Raw genomic sequence first — 17,660 nt, 5'->3', positions numbered from 1 at the left:
GATTATGGTGCTCAAAAGAAAGCAATCCAAGTAAAATTATTGAGAAAGGAGACCAATCAATAATATATGTTGCTGAGGTTTTGAGACTGAGAATACAAAGCTGCAGGGGCTCAATGCTGTCTGTATTAGGGCCGCAGACTGTCTGAAGCCTGGGGTTTTTCTATCTGGATTTGTGACTAATGGAGTGGGGTTGGGCTGAGGCTCAGTAAGACGTTTCACCCTGGCTTGGTGAATTACCTTTTCATGGGATTGGGCCTGTTTATAGGACTCCTCAAACTCTGGCTCTCCAAGAGCAGAAAGAAAGACTACTGAGTCATTCAGGTCACTAGCTCTCCATCCAGATATCTATCATCAACCTATTTTGTGTTTTGTTTTTTGTTTTTTGTTTTTCTGGGTTTTGGGGGGTTTGGTTTGGTTTGGTTTTACTCTACGGGTTCCGGGAAGGACTGATGTACATTTCATAAATATATATAAGATAAACTTAAATAAAAATGAACTATAATGATAAATTTTCTAACTTTAAGAGTTAAATGTGATCTTCCCAAGAAATGTGAACATTACCTGTCCAAAAAAAGTATTTATAGAAACTGCATTTCACATTGAAGTACACATTAAAGCTTCACCATGGCGTTCACACTTGGTCTTGCTTTCTGTGTATGTGTTTGTTTGAGGGGAGGGGTGTGCCCAAGACCCATCTGAGTCTCACCAGTTAAGAAACTGGGGGGGACACAGGGGTGGGTGGCCTTATGTTTATTGAGAATGTGTATATTTAATAAAATGTCCTAGGTGACTCTGACATGCCCCTGTGTTGAATATCAATGTGACGTACTAATTCTGTGTTTTCTGAAGAAAGAAATCATACTTAAAGTGATGATCCTGAGGCTATGGAATAACCAGATTGCTTACCTCAAATCCAGAACCTAGTTTAAATTCCATTTCCTCATGTGTCCCTCAAACTGGAATTAATCTCTCCTTCCATATTCCCCAAACACTCCATACTTTTCAAGTTTACTGCAGTTTCTCTTGTGTTATATTTATTTTATCTCGATCTGTCACGTGGACTCGGGGATGTTTGGGCAGCAGGGGAGAAGGATGGAGAAGGTATATTTTTGCGCCATCTTTCTAATCTCTATAGTGCTTTGGCTAATCAATAGTATGTGTTCAATACATGTTGATTGAATTAAATTAAATAGGAAATGGTATTAAAATTATGATCAAGTTCCAAATTATTGAATTATTGTGTTGTCCTCTCTGTTAAAAGATGTTATTTCTACTTTCATAGTACTTAAAATCAATGGGGTTTTAAAACTGAGCAAAGCCAACTAAAATTGTAACAATATAATTCCTCAAAAAGCAGTAACATAGGCTTAATTCACAAGAACCACAACTTGGTCACATCCTTTAGTAAGTATTTGTTAATTTTCAAGCCAAATCTTAAATTAAAACGCAAAACAAACTCTGAATTTGACAAAATAATGGAAAATACAGGAAAGCCCCCCATTGCTATCCCTCTGTGTGTAAATTCATTCTTAAAAGGAATCTCATTAAGCTCTGTTCTAATAAAAAAAATTACCAATAAGACATTTATAATTAAAGATTATTTATTTATTTATTTATTTATTTATTTTTACTTGACAGAACGATAGAGGGAGAGAGCAGGTAGGTAGAGCAGGTAGGCAGAGCAGCAGGCAGAGGGAGAGGGAGAAGCAGGCTCTGCACTGAGCAAGGAGCCCGATGTGGGGCTTGATTCCAGGACCCTGGGATCATGACCTGAGCCGAAGGCAGCCGCTTAACCGACTGAGCCACCCAGGCGCCCAAGACAATTATAATTAGGTAAAAACACAATTATTATCATTTTTTAAAGATTATTTATTTATTTGAGAGAGAGAGAGAGACTATGCAAATGAGGGGGAAGGGCAGAAGGAGAGGGAGAGAAGTAGACTCCCTGTTGATCAAGGAGCTTGACATGGGGCTTGATGGCTTGATCCCAAGACCCTGAGATCATGACCTAAGCTTAACTCAAGAGTTGGATGCTTAACAGACTGAGCCACCAAGGTGCCCCAAAACACAAACAATTATAAAGTAAATCACAAAAGCTTTTGTGATGAGTTTTAAATGATATGAGCCATTAAGTTAAAAAAATTAGGATAATTTGTAAAAACATAAGCCTTTGGTATAGTTTTGTCTGTTTCCCCTTAAAATTTCAAAAACTTTTCATGTTGCTTAGAAGTCAAAGATGTCTGAATGACAAGATTGGTCAAGCTGCCTAAGGGTATATTTATTATATCTTTGATCTCTTTATCAAAAAGACCCTCTCTTTCCAGCCTGAGGTCTGGTATAGACAGGATAGGAAAACTTAGAGATGGTGAGAGTCCCAGGGCTTAGGGAAGAATACCCAGAGGACAGCAGACTGGGTAAAGAGTGATGAACACCATCAGTCTCCGCACTGGGAGTCCACATTGGGTGCCTTGGTTGGTACTCCTCGCCATGACTCTCAGGAATTACATGATCTGATCTTCTGTACAGAAGTTTCAGAGGCACAGCTGAGTGTGCTAAAATGGCAATACTTAGTACTCAGAACATGATGCTTCCCTGTGCCCACTGATGCCCAACTTATTTCCAAATGTATTCGGGAAGAGACAGAAAATAAGCTTCCTTGGTACTATAGGAATATGGTAAAAATGCACACAACCATTGTATACCCATATGTAGGTTCCTCTGGGAATGTTTGCTCAAATCAGGTTCCTGAGGACCCATGTTTATATTTATTTGTTTAAGTTCTCTTTTGTCATAGCTCACTGACACACATGTCTACCTCATGGGCCAGTCAGATTTGCTTCTTCCTGGGAATTTAGAATTAGAATTCAGAAGGCTGGGTACTTGAACTAGGACCTGAACTAGATACTTGAACTAGGAAGCTCCAATGGAGATGCCTTTTTGGGGGGCTCTGTATAGAAGTAAATAAGCAGAGAATTCTAATAGAGGAAAGTCATAGAATGAAGCAGATTAATGTAGAGATGAGAAGAAAAGCAGTAATGGACCACTTTGTTCCAGAGGTGGTAGCTTAGTGCCTGTAGAGCTTTCCAACTTATGAGAAGATCCAAATGCATTTGCCCCCCAACTGATGTTCAACATGATTCTCCCACTTCAACCTTATACTAAATTTCTCTTTACTTGAAGCTAATGCCAGTGGATTTCTATTGCTTACAAATGGAATATTCTTGACAATGACAAGGTTGTTCCATTAGGCTATTTCTTTAAACCTCTGTTAGGTTTCCCTTGGAAATGGACAGCATCCTGCTGTCAGTTTCTCACTTTATTATATGTTACAGCCAAGCATTGTTCAGAACCTAACTATGATTATGACAACGACTTTTGGAGCTGTTGCCTGATGGTTAGTTAGAGGGTCCTGCTATATTCCTGGGAGGACATAACACCCTTTCTGTAATGATGGAAATATTGTCTCTCATGCATGTTATTGTTTGTGTTAATAATAGAATGCAATACAGGAGTTCCAGGAAATAGCCAAGTCATGCATTGTGAGGCCTGGAATGCATCTTATCTCACAGACTCAGGCATATGCGCCTCCAAGAGTGGATCGTCTAGGAGGGTTTGGGTGTTTCCTGCAGCCATTCACGTAGAAGGAGGTGTTTTGCTTCAACTTACCATTTTTGTTGTTATGTAGGTAATGTTCTTGTCCTCTGGAGAAACTAAAAATTCATATGAATCATCTAGTTTCTCTGAAAGACAGCACCTAGCTTATCCAGAAAACAGTTGGATTTTCTCTGTGAACACAAGGAATTCTTCATTGTCCTATCTGCTGTGAAGAGCACATAGGGTTTCTGGATTGGAGCCTACATCACATTTGTAAATTTGCATCTCTCTAAAATAGCTTTATATTTAAATTTTTAACCAATTTGGAAATGAGGTGCTTAAACCAGATAATTCATCATCCAAGGTTGGCCACTTTTGAGAGTAAAATGGGATGTTATTGATAGTAAAGCTACGTCACCAAGCACAGGCTGGGTTCGCCACAGGCAAACTGGATGCTCTTATCACCCTACTCCAGGCTTTATAGTCACTTTCTGAGTAACTTATGTATTGTGAAGTCCAAAGTTTCTTGGCATATTTTTTTAAATTTGTGAGACATTTTAATTATGTTCATACAAACATAACATTTAATTATGTTCATACGAACATGGTTCATACGAAACCGGAGAAGAACTTACATAGTAGGTGTAATCACAATCTCAGATTGTGATCTGAGAAATCAATTCAGCAAGTGGAGAATATCATTGTTGTCCAGTGAGCACAAAGACCACATGTGTGTGGGCATAAGGTTGGCCAATTTAGTGGGCCATTAGGGTCATTTTAATGTAGTCATGTTGGTACCCGTGATGGTAATAATCTAGCTAACAGTACGTACACAGAGTGCTATTTTTTTTTTTTGTCTTCCCAATTGGCGTGGTTTTTGCACAAATCGAATTCTAGCTGCCATTTTAGAGACTTGTTCATAGTCTCACCACTAATCAGAGGTTGCATAAACTAGGACTTCTCTGGAGACCTCAGTTTCCTTACCATGAAGATTAAGTGGGTTGTGCTCCATAAACCCTAATGTTCCAGCTATTAACAGTCTATAATCTGTTAATGGATCCTTCGAAGATTTTACTTTTTTGGAGAACATTTGATTATTTTGATTCCAGTCCTTAATACAAAATAGAGACTATGCCTGTTGATGAAAGAATATATTACAAATATGTTTTGTACACGAATATTTGGTATGAAAGCAATCTTAAAGATGCATTTGTAAAGTCACACTGGCAGCATGGTGTAGTATCCAGCACCTGCACTAGAAGTCAGCTACTTTCTCCGTGAATTTGTGAAAGTTACCTAGCCATCCTAAGCCCGAATGCCTTCAACTGTAAAATGAGAATAAGAATTGGTATTTTTTAGTGATCGTGTGAGGATTAAGTGGTATATAGTAGGTGAAGTATCCAACTATATACCAGAGAAGTAGATGTATGCAATCAAGAAATACAGTTTTTTTTCTATCATTTGCAGAATGATAACATCTCTACTGAATATTCGTATCATAAATGTAGGCTACATCTTCTTATAATTAAACTAAATATTGTCAATGGACCTCTCTTCCCAATATTGACTTTAGCTGTTAGAGGCAGTAATTACACTAGATAAAAGCATACCGCTGATAATATCCATTATCAGAGTCAAACATACCTGAGTGCAATGCTTCTCTCACCTTCCCCAAATGACCTTGGGAAGGTTACTCAGTCTCCGTTTCCTCATTTGCAATCAATGAATGAGTAACGTATATAAATCGCATGGCCCAAGTCCTAGGTTACAGTCAATAATATACATGATCACTACTATTATTACAGTTAAGATTGGAGAATAAAACTCAAACTGTCCATTTAAAGTGGGAAACAGAGAGAGTGGTTTCCATAAGAAAAGCTTTATGTAGTCGGGGCGCCTGGGTGGCTCAGTGGGTTGGGCCGCTGCCTTCCGCTCAGGTCATGATCTCAGGGTCCTGGGATCGAGTCCCGCATCGGGCTCTCTGCTCAGCGGGAAGCCTGCTTCCCTCTCTCTCTCTCTGCCTGCCTCTCCGTCTACTTGTGATCTCTCTCTGTCAAATAAATAAATAAAATAAAAAAAAAAAAAAAAAGAAAAGCTTTATGTAGTACACGTACATTACGAAAGTGTCTGTAGGGGCACTGTCTGTCTCCTCTCTCTCTGCCTGCTTCTCTGCCTGCTTGTGATCTCCATCTGTCAAATAAATAAATAAAATCTTTAAAAACAAAACAAAACAAAACAAAAAACCACAAAAGTGTCTGTAGGTGAAGAATGGCAGTTGAGAGAGCAAACCTGTGGGCACTTCCTTAGCTCTGTATTGTTCCCACTGAGCAGAATCTGAGTCATGGTCATTGCTGAACCATCTGTCATGGATGGGCCACGATTCTGTGACTCCAAAGAATCCTAACAGCTTGAGAGGTACAGAAGGGTTGCAGTTATGTTACCCCACACCATGTCCCCGACCATAAAATCAAAAGCTTTGATCAATGAATTCTGTAAACAGTGCTAACTTGCTCTTAATCATTTTATTGATGAAGCAGAGCAGTTTGATTAATAATAGACCAATTCTGCAGAAGCCCTACTTGCTTCTCTTCTAAATGTTCTTTTGGGGGAATTCACTTCTACGGTTTGTTAAGAAATCTATGTGCAGTTTTGATGATCATATTTAGAGAATTATAACTGGGATATTCACCGGGAAAGACAATGTGGATGATGCTTCTGATTCATGTGCATTAATTAGTGTGCATTAATTAATTAACACTAATTAATGTGCATTAATTAGCAACTTGACTTTATCTGCATTGTCTCAGTTAATACCAGTATTAAAAGAAAACATGACAGGACACCTGGGTGGCTCAGTGGGTTAAAGCCTCTGCCTTCGGCTCGGGTCATGATCCCAGGGTTCTGGGATGGAGCCCCACATCTGGCTCTCTGCTCTGCAGGGAGCCTGCTTCCTCCTCTCTCTCTCTGCCTACCTGCGATCTCTCTCTGTCAAATAAATAAACAAAATCTTCAAAAAAAAAAAAAAAAAGAAAGAAAACATGACTTAGGCAATGGTCAAGTGTATCATTATTTTAAAGAATCTGAATTTTCTGGCCTTTTCCCCAGGCCTTTTCAACTGAGACTTAAGTTTACTGCCCAATTCTTCTTAAGGGGAAGGATTTAGATTTAGTATATTTTTGGTTATCTTCTGGTCCCTAATTCATGAATTCAGCAGTTCCTTTAGGTCCTTGGCTGAGGTGGAAACTATGGGAGCTGTGTGAATGTTAACACCCCAATCTGCCTCTGTTCCCCAGGACCTGAACTTGTATCAATTTGCCTGGTGGACAGACTAAGCCTCTATTCCTCCTTTCCTCTCTAGGCTTGAATCTCTTCTCTGTTTCTGGCTCCAGTGATTTCCTATTCCATCTTCCAATTTTGACATCAATGTAATTATATCTGATGTATTTTATCCAACATACATATGTTTGGAATGGGACCAAGGGCCCAGCAATTCAGTTTTCAGATGTCAGTATAAATGAGGATTTGACTTCTCCTGATCTTCAAATCTCCCAGAATGCTGTGTCTGATGTTTCCCCTGGACCTAATTGGCAGGATGAAACCAGAGCCAATATGTAAAATCACAGAGTCCATCACAATAGGATAGGTCGTTTGGGAAAAGAAAACAAAGCAGTTTCCTTTCTACCCTCAAATATTTAATATCTGGAATAAGAGCCATAAAATTTAACCTTTGATGGCAGTGAGACTGCAAATTTTAAACTTTGGGGAGTAACTGGGATGATGTGCTTAAGTAGGGATAAGTGCAAAAACTCAGGTAGCATCTGTGGGATGTTCACTTTTGAGTAAGAATGTGGTGGTCACTCCAGGAAAATCCGCCAACATCAACACAACCCTCTTGGAACATGGAGTATAGTTAGGATAGACATGCATGCTTACCCTTGTATGTCATGGTTCCTACCAGTATGTCACACTGCTCTCAATTTCTCAGGTTCTAAGATTTATTTTATTTATTTGAGAGAGCGAGAGAAAGCGAGACCATGCGTGAGTGAGGGGAGGGGCAGATGGAGAGAATCTTCAAGCAGATCCCCTCTGAGCGTTGAGTCTGATGCAGGGCTCCGTCTCACAACCCATGACGTCATAACCTGATGCAAAACCAAGAGCGTGACCCTTAACCGACGAGCCACCCAGGCGCCCCTCAAGGTCTACAGTCTTTCAACATTTTTTATTTGGTACTCTTAATTATACTATTTAGTACCTTAACTGTCTTCTGACAAAATGTGAATTTCTGTAGAAGCATCTTGTTTCCTTAAACACGAACATTCACATTCACACTTGGTTGTCCTGTTTCTGTTTTCCCTGTGGGCTGAGTTGGCTGGCTCTCCGGGGCTCGGTGACAGCACTGGGCAGTCCGAGTAGGGCTGAGCTCTGACAGGGACTGATGAGACCTGGAGCAGCAGGGATGTGCCCAGACTAACAATATTCCTTTCTTTTTTTCTCTTTTCCTTCCTGGTGTTTAAAAAGTGTCAGATTACATGGTGAATAAATCCATATTGGAAGGTTATTAAACTGACTGAACACCGCTCTGCCAACCCCATAAATTTACAGGCTTCCCAGAGGAAAAGCTAGCTGCGGATTGTTGCAGGATGCTGGGACCAAGAGTCAGCCCTCCCTGTGTTCCGCTGTCTCTAAGAGAACTGAGAGGAGTAAGATACTTAAACCGAAGTGAGATTTTCACATACTTCCACTCCGACCTTGCCCTCCACCCTCACCACTCCCTTGCGAAAAAGGCAAGTGAGGAGATAACCCAAGTGTCCTTCAACAAACAACAGAGTTGGTCTAACCGTACAGTGGACTATTACTCCGCTGTGAAGAAGAATGGAATTCTGATGTATACTACAATCTGGATGAACCTTCAAAATACTATGTTCAGTGAAAGAAGCCAGGCACGGAAGGACAGAAATATGTTGTCATTCTATTTATATGAAATATGTAGGATTGGCGAATTCATAGACATAGAAAGTAGACCAGAGGTTACCAGGGGCTGGTAGGAGGAGCTGGGGAGTCATTGTTTAGTAGGTACAGAGATTCTGTTTGGGGTATGAAAACATTTGGGAGATGGATATTGACAATGACTGTATGACGTTATGAGTATCATTAACGCCCTTGAATTGTCACGTAGAAGTGATTAATTTGGCAAGTGTTAGGCTATATATATTTTAACACACACACTCACAGACAAGCCCCCCCCCCACACTCATAGACACACTCACACACAAACAGGCAAGTTAAGGGGCCTCTGACTCCTGGAAAGATAGAATGGAATACTTTTTCTATTTCTCCCACAAGTATACCGAAAACGCTGGATAGGACATATCAAACTGTAGAAGACTCTGGAAGGTGGAGAGAAGGCAAACCTGCCAGCGGCCTCGAGACCCAAGGAATGAACTAGTGGTGAGTTCCTTGGGTTTTCTTTCTGCCTCATGTGCCCCAGACTGGCTTCCGGAAAAGTCAGCAGCCTGGAAACACCAACAGTCACAGGCAAAAAAATGTTTTAAAAGCCTTAAGAAAAGTTGGCTTGGCATTGGTGGTGCTGGTGCCAAATTTGATGGCTGGGCTGGAGCTGACAACAGAGTGACTCAGTCGCTAGGCCTGGAGAGCAGTCCCTGGGATATTTGGGGCTGCAGAACCTGCTGGAGAAGGCTCAGAGACATCCATCCCTCCCACACACCCCTCTCTTAGACAGACAGTACAAAACCTTTGCTTTCATCTAAATCTTCACTTTTCTCTAATCTTTCCAGAACATTTTCAAAGTCTGAAAATGTTCTGGTCTGATACCGTATATAGTGAGGGACTTCTTGGTTATTGTAACTCAGTACAATGCCCATAGAGACCTAGCAATCTCAAGTTGCTCAATCCAAAGTACATGCAGGTACTGGGGAGAACTTATACCCAGAACCATCAATATCATGGCACTTTTAAACCAGAACCCAGGAATTCCTAAAATTCATTCCATCATCTCTGATAAAGATTAATTAACTCTTAACCCTATGAGAAGAACAAAGTTTACAAGTTTAGCAACTAGAAGAAAACTTTCTGCTTTTCCATAAAGAAATAGGATATAGGAGGCACCTGGATGGTTCAGTCAATTAAGCATCTGCCTTTGGCTCAGGTCATGATCTCGGGGTCTTGAGATCAAGCCCCACTTTTGGGCTCCCTGCTCACCAGGAAGCCTGCTTCTCCCTCTCTCTCTCTCTCTGCCACTCTCCCTGCTTGTGTGCTCGCTTTCTCTCTCTCTCTATCTCTCTCTGTGTCAAATAAATAAATAAAATCTTTGGAAAAAAAAAAAAAGAGAAATAGGATAGCGAGTGGAATAAAAGCTGGAGGTTGAGTTTCATTGTCCCTCTCTATCTTTGTTGCATTGGCCAAATCACTGAACTCTTTTCTCTTGGCTTTGGTTTTCTAATCTATAAAATGGGAATAATAATAATAATAAAGATTCTTCTAAAGATTAAAAAAACTCAGGTTCATTGCTTACAAGTCTGTTACAAACAACTTTTGTAAACTCTTGGAAGGTAGAGACTCTCTTCATTTTTAGAGTATTCCAGAAAAACCTAGTCTCCTGCCTTGTAGACAGACACTCAAGAAGGACTTCACCAACCATAAAAGAGTCCCATGCCCAGCACTCAGCCATGGCCCTCAAACACTCTGAGCTGCTACAGTCCTGGCCGGACTCATCTTTTCATCCCTGGGGCCCAGAGATCCACACTCTCTGGTCACAGAAACTGTTCTTGATGGGTTAGTGGCCTAACCACTCTCTGATTCCCGGCTGAAATGTCCCTGTGGCAGGGCCAATGGGCACAGTTCTTTACCAGAGGCCCTGAAAAACCATCTCATCATCCCTTACATACATATATATATATATATCTCCCTGGGAGGCTCTCAGGATTGTCCTGGTTTCCTCAAATCTAACTGAACCATGAAACCACCCTACGGAGTGGACTTTTCATCCCTATCTCACAAGTTATGCAGGCTGGAGCGTTAAGTGACTATGCTGACTAATTTAAGCCCAGGAAGGTATAAACAAAGTTCAATGCTTACTGCATAATTTGTTCATTGGGTTCTGCTCTCCTGGTACCAAAGGAGAAGAATTTATGGCTTTTATCCTTTGTGTTTGTTATTTCTTCCCCTTGTCTGGTTATCTGAGGGACTTTAATTCCTGAAATCACAAGGTAACAGCCTTTAGTGTTAAAAAACTGAACTCACTGCAATTACTTTCTGAGGAGCTCTAGATATGAAGGAAACCTCTAGATAAGGATAGGTAACAGAGTTTCTTTGGTCTGTACACCAGTTTCAGTTAAGCAGTGGCTTGTTAAAATGTATTTATAGGACATCTTAAGTCAGGAGTTAATGAAATTTGTCATTTATTTCATCTGCTGTAAAAGGATAACCACACAACTTCATTCTTGGGTGTCTTCTCTTGGTTATTTGCATGAATTATTTATCTTACGTATGGAAATTTAATACATGTCATAGAGCTGCAAATTACACAATCCATCCTTGGTTTTGTAGCTTGTTGTCTAAATGGGTAATCAATCTCAGCTATTAGTTTTATTTATTAAACCCAGCTCAAGAAGTAGAGGTTTGACCCCATTTTACATTATGCTAAAAACATAGATATGGTTAGCCCAAGATGTTGGATGCAGGGAAACGAAGAAGAAAACCAATTTAAGTGAAAGGTGAATTAATACGTGTTATGCCAATCCTGCATGTCAGGATTGTGCCGGGGAGATTAATGGATTGCCCGTGCCAGGGCAGAAATCAGAACATGCTGGCCAGCAGGTAAAAACATTGAATTAATTAGTGGTTTCAAAAGTCATTCTGAATCAGCAAAACACACTGGAAACGTTAAGAAATGTGCAAAACCCACCAGCCACTTGTTATCTGATATATATATATATATATATATATATATATATATATATATTTATAGTGCTGTTTTCCATCTTTGGATCCTCAAGCAAAATGTATCAGAATAGCTCATTAGCTGAGTTAGTAAGTCCAGTGACAGACTGCCCAGAAAAACAAGCCATGAAACCGTTCCTGAGTTAGTTTTCGTGTGGCTGCCTTTCATATGAAGGGAAGAGTATAAAATAAAGGAAGGGAAGATTTTGACCCTATGACTAGGCATCTGAGTTCGGGGAGGGGAAAAGGAAGGAGGAGTTATAAGAACAGAAACTGAATTTAAAAAATTCAGGACACACTCAGGTGTTCACATCTTTCTCTCTCTCTTTTCTCTCTCTCTCTCTCTTCCTCATATTATGACTTGCATTTATCACTCTCCTCCTCCTCCTCCTCCTCCTCCTTCTTCTTCTTCTTTTTTAAGATTTTGTTTATTTACTTGAGAGAGAGTGAGAAAGAGCACAGAGGGAGAGGGAGAAGCAGATTCCTTCACTGAGCAGGAAGCCCTATGCAGGCCTTGATGCCAGGACCCTGGGTTCACGACCTGAGCCGAAGGCTGATGCTTAACCAACTGAGCCATCCATGTGCCCCTATCACCCCACTTTTTAAAAATTATTTATTTATTTATTTTAATTTCTTTTCAGTGTTCCAGAATTCATTGTTTATGCACCACACCCAGTGCTCCATGCAATACCTACCACCTGGCTCGCCCAACCTCCCACTCCCCTTCCCTCCATAACCCTCAGTTTGTTTCTCAGAGTCCACAGTCTCTCATGGTTTGTGTCCCCCTCCAGTTTCCCCCAACTCACTTCTCCTCTCCATCTCCCCATGTCCTCCATGTAAGTCCTTATGCTCCACAAGTAAGTGAAACCATATGATAATTGACTTTCTCTGCTTGACTTACTTAACTCAGCATAATCTCCTCCAGTCCCGTCTATGTTGATACAAAAGTTGGGTATTCATCCTTTCTGATGGAGGCATAATACTCCATAGTGTATACGGACCATATCTTCTTTATCCATTCGTCCGTTGAAGGGCATCTTGGTTCTTTCCAATGTTTGGTGACCGTGGCCATTGCTGCTATGAAAATTGGGGTAAAGATAGCCCTTCTTTTCACTACATCTGTATCTTTGGGGTAAATACCCAGTAGTGCAATTGCAGGGTCATAGGGTAGCTCTATATTTAATTTCTTAAGGAATCTCTACACTGTTTTCCAAAGTAGCTGCACCAAGTTGCATTCCCACCAACACCCCACTTCTTAAAACAGTCTGTAATTTTAAGGTTTTCAAATTACTAAATAACTAACTTTTATTAAATAGAGTAGTATGAAGAACCCCAGGAACTTGGCCACCAAATATATTGCAGATAGAGAGAGGAGAGGGTGCTGTGGTCAAAGCATTGGCTTGTAAAGGTGTTTTTTTCTTGGTGTTGATAAACATCTTTTTCAGGCAGCAAAGCCTTCCTATGCACTACTTCCCTCTGCCTGAAACATTCCCTTTCCTCATCTTCCCTGCAACCTGCTCATTTAACTGACTCAACTTTCAAATGTCAGGGGATGTGTCTTTTCTGGGAAAGCTTTCTATTTCTCCAGACTAACTCAAATTCCTTTGTCATATAGAGTCTCATGTAATTTCCACAAGACCTTCTTTCATAGCATTTACATTTATGTTTATCCAGGAAATTATTTTCTTGGTATCTGTCTCTCCTAAGGGAAAGTCAACTCCAAGAGGTCAGGGGCCATGCCTGCTTTTTCTCATTATTTTGCCTCTAGCTCTTTGCACAGTCTTTGGAGCATAACAAGAACTCAACTAATATTTGTTAAATAAATGGGTGAAAAGCAAGAACAATTTTGCTCTTGAATTTGGGGGGAAGAGAAATGCAAAACACAACTTTTATGCCTTTCAAAACCATGATGGAAGCAGTATTCTTGTGACCAGTGCAAGGGGAGGAGTTCTCTGTGGTATCTTAGCTCTGGGATGACCGCGTAAATGAACAGCAACTTCACAAGAAGAGTGTCTGCCTAGTTTGGAAATGACTGTGAAAGGTGTTCTCATGGTTGATTCATTACTGTGCAATAGATACATTACTGACTTTAAAATTGATATCAATTTTCTATCATTTGGTTGAAAGAAGAAGAGAGGAGAGAATTGAGATGGACTCATTGAGCACCTTGGTTATTTATAATTGTATCATTCCTGCTTTTTCTACCATTGTCGCATCTACTGACCTTCCATGACATATTTCACTGCTCTTATGCAACAGGAGGGGCCAGCAACTGGACCATCTTGTGGAGAGTAGGGTATGACACTTCCTTTTGTCCCATGATCTCCCCTCCCTGACCCTCTTGTGGCCTTTAGTTCCTTTTTCCTTTGTCAGGGAAGGTGTCGCCTATGGGTTTCCTCTTCAAACTGCTAAGGAAATTCATAATTGAGTTCTTTTTCAGCCTGCCACTTGGCTTAGTGACAAAATCCAGCTATTGTTTTCAAGATAAATATAAAATTGATTGGTAAAAATCAAGATGAGTAAGAAGCGCTCTGTGGTTCCTCTTCATCTTGTCTTTAATGAATTCAACACATGTTTGTTGCATGTTTTTGATACAAAAGGCACTGTGGTATGTATTGACTAATAAAAAAAATGACTCACGGTATAATGGAGAAGCAAAGCTGTAGCTAGCACTATAAAGCAGACGGTGTAAGTATTAAGGTAGACAAAGAAAATGTTATGGGAACACAGGGGAAGGGAAGAGTAATTCCAATTTAAGAATTTTGTAAGACTGTGTGAAGGATTTGGACCTTGAAGATGGGTTTTTAATAATGGAGAAAATTTCAGTGGGCTTACAAAGGAAGAGGGTCGGGGCACCTGGTTGCCTTAGTTGGTTGAACGGCTGGCTCTTGATTTCAACGTAGGTCATGATCTCAGTGTCCTGGAAGGGAGCCCTGTGTGGAGTCAGGCTCCATGCTCAGTAGAGAGTCTGCCTGAGGATTCTTTCTCTCTCTTCCTCTGCCCCTCCCTCTGCTCTCTCTCTCAAATAAATAAATAAACCCTAAAAAAAAAAAAAAAGAAGGAAGAGGTTCTTCTAGGTAGAAGGAATAAGGGACACCTAGACAAGAAGATAAGAGAACAGAAAATGCTTTAGAAATATATAATAATGCTCTATGGCTGGAGTTCCCGATGTTTGGAGATAAAATGAGAGACAAGTTTATAAATGTACATTGAATCTACAGAATAGATCTTGGATGCTATAGTAGATAGTTGAGACTTGATTCTGTAGATAGTAACTGTTCAGGAAAGGTTGCCATTATCAGAATCTTAGAAAATTTGAGTATGTAAAATAGTATGGTTTAATAAGAGAGGTGAAATTCTATTCTGATGAGGTAGTGAGAGATTAGCAGGGGGCTAGCCCAGTTTTTAGTGGCCATCATATGTCTGTATAGTTACTCTCTAGGGTTTTTGGTGTTACTGTACTTGGGGCAGGTACATGGCTCTGTTGGGAAGCGGGTAAATGATACTCAGGTCATCAACATGTATTATCTGCAAAAGCAGCTGCCTGCCCAGTGTCCTGGTTGGTAATGACTGGATCCTTGAGCCCCAAGGAAGACAATAGAAGAGGAACAGTGCTTCTCTCTGTTGCCCTGCAGGTATGCCTGTGCTTTTTCAAGACTCATAACATGACTCAACGTTGCCCATGGAGTTTGATGTTCATTTCAGTTTTGTAGATTTTTGTAAGTGGAATATCCTCCCATAGTCTGGCAATGGGATGCCTGACAGTCTTTGTTTTCATTCTTTGTTTCTTTCTGAGTGTCATTTATCTTTTAGTATACAGTCGAGGAAGCCTGAATCTTGGACTGCTATCCAGAAGTCATATTAGACTAGAAATGAATGCATTATTTTCAAGTTCTTTTGGTGATTTCATTGTTCCACAATAATAGAAATAAGAAAATAACATGATGTATTTTTTCTCTGTAATTACTTACAAAAATCAGAGAAGATCAGAGAGGGTTGGAAGATCATCTGGGCCACTGTTAGAACAGTCCAGAGGGGAAAGACTCAGGGCCAGAACTCAGGCCAACATCATGGAAATGAAGTGGAGAGGATGGACGGAAGGGTTGTCAGATGGGTAGAATATGTGGACGTTTATTGTTGATTGGATGTGGCTGCTGAAAGAAAGGGCAAATTTACAATATTACCCAGGTTTCAGGCTTCAGTGCCTGAGCAGACAGATGAATGTGCCACATCAAGAGGATGAAGAAGTGTGAGAGTAAATGAAGCTTTCCATGAGGCCAACCGTGAGTTTTTTGGTTGAGTTGGGATTGAAGCACCTGTGAAGTTTTCAGGTGCATATACAAGAAGAGGGTGGAAAATGTATGTGGTAGATCTTGGGAGACACACCTGGTTCAGATTTGCTGGTCATTATTATGTTACTCTTTTTTGTGTTTGAAGATTTATTCATTTATTTTAGGGGGAGGGGCAGAGGGAGAGGGAGAGAGAGAATCTTAGACTCCTGGCTGAGCATGGAGCATGATGCAAGGCTTGACCTCACAACTCCAAGATTACCGTCTGAGCCAAAACCAAGAGTCAGTTGCTTAAACGACCACACCCAGGTGCCTCTAGTGTATTACTCTTTATGCCAAGGAATTGAATGTATTTCCCAAGGGTGAACATGTAGATTATGCAGATAAGATGGCCAAGGTCAAAAGCTTTAAGACCATGATGTGTCGTATGGACAGAAAAGGAGGAGAACACCAGGACATGAGAAGGAAAGGAGCGTGAGCATCAGACAGAAGGACAACCTGGAGACTGGGTGAGCTGAGGAAGGCAGAAAAGAGAGTTCCCTTTCAGGAGCTGGATTGGGAAATACCCACCCTCCATTGACACACATGGAAATGGTGGCTAAAATACACATTTTGCCAAATACCTAGCCAAACTCTAAGGGATATTCTCTGCTTACTGGGGGAAGTGGGGGGAGAGACTCAGCTAAAGTAGTGAACAGCAGTTGACACATTAGCATTGCTATTTATCCCAAGGAAGTGAGAGAATTTCCCAAGGGGGAGCAGGTAGACTATGAACATACAAGGTCTTGACCTCATGAATATGCTGCCATCAATCCATTCAGCTTCCAGGGCAGAAAACATCCCTTGGTAAGTGGGTCTACAAAGCCCCCTGGGAGTGAGAGCCATGTCTGTAATTTCCCTGTCTAGTGGGCAGCCAGGCCCCAGAGAAGGGACTGTGTTGCCGTGGTCCTGAACAACTCCACCCACTGGCCTCATAAGGATGCTGGAATTACTCCATCCGCCATGGATGCTAGGCAGGAAAAGAAGCTCTTGTTCTCTGCAGAACAGCACAGAGACTCCCCCTGAAGGCAGTGGCCCTGAGGACTGGCTCAGAAGAAAAGGTTCATAGCACTGAGGAGACTGAACAGCATGGAAACAACACTTTACCACCACATGATTCACTCTCTCAGACTTTGAAATAATTGTTCAGAATGTTCAAATGGATAAAAGAAAGAATGGTATCCCTACTTCAGGAACTGGACATTTCTGGGGAAAAGAGCATGGAGATTTGAAAAAAGAAGCATGCAAACATTCTATTTTATTTTTATTTTTTTTTAAAGATTCATTTATTTACTTTGGGGGGGGAGGGGCAAAGATTCTGTGCTGAGCTCAGAGCCTAACAAGGGGCTCTATTCCATGCCCGTGAGATCATGACCTGAGCAGAAAACAGGAGTCAGGCGCTTTAACTGACTGTGCCATCCAGGTGCCCCAGCATGCAAACATTTTAAATAATGAAAGATGTTGTCATTAAAATAAAGATTGACAGATAAACATTAGAGTGGATGCAGATGAAGAGAAAATTAGTGAATTGTAAAATACACCTGATGAAACCACACAAAATGCAGACCAGAGAAGTAAAAGAGCTAGAAAAATACGAAGAAAGATGGAGGATAAGATAAGCTTCAATACACAGCTAATAGAAGTTCCAGAAGCAGGAAGTAAAGAGTATGGTGGAGAAATAATAATTAAAAAGAATTATCAAAAGTATTTTAGAGCTAAGTTTGAAAAGACACACAGAACCCCAAGCAAGATAGCACAACATCTAGAAACATTATAACA

Source organism: Enhydra lutris, unplaced genomic scaffold (genome assembly GCF_002288905.1).
Source record: "Enhydra lutris kenyoni isolate GAN:26980312 unplaced genomic scaffold, ASM228890v2 scaffoldscaffold15, whole genome shotgun sequence".
In the NCBI taxonomy this organism is placed as follows: Eukaryota; Metazoa; Chordata; class Mammalia; order Carnivora; family Mustelidae; genus Enhydra; species Enhydra lutris.
The sequence above is the reverse complement of the archived record's forward strand: the minus strand, read 5'-3'. Positions refer to the sequence as shown.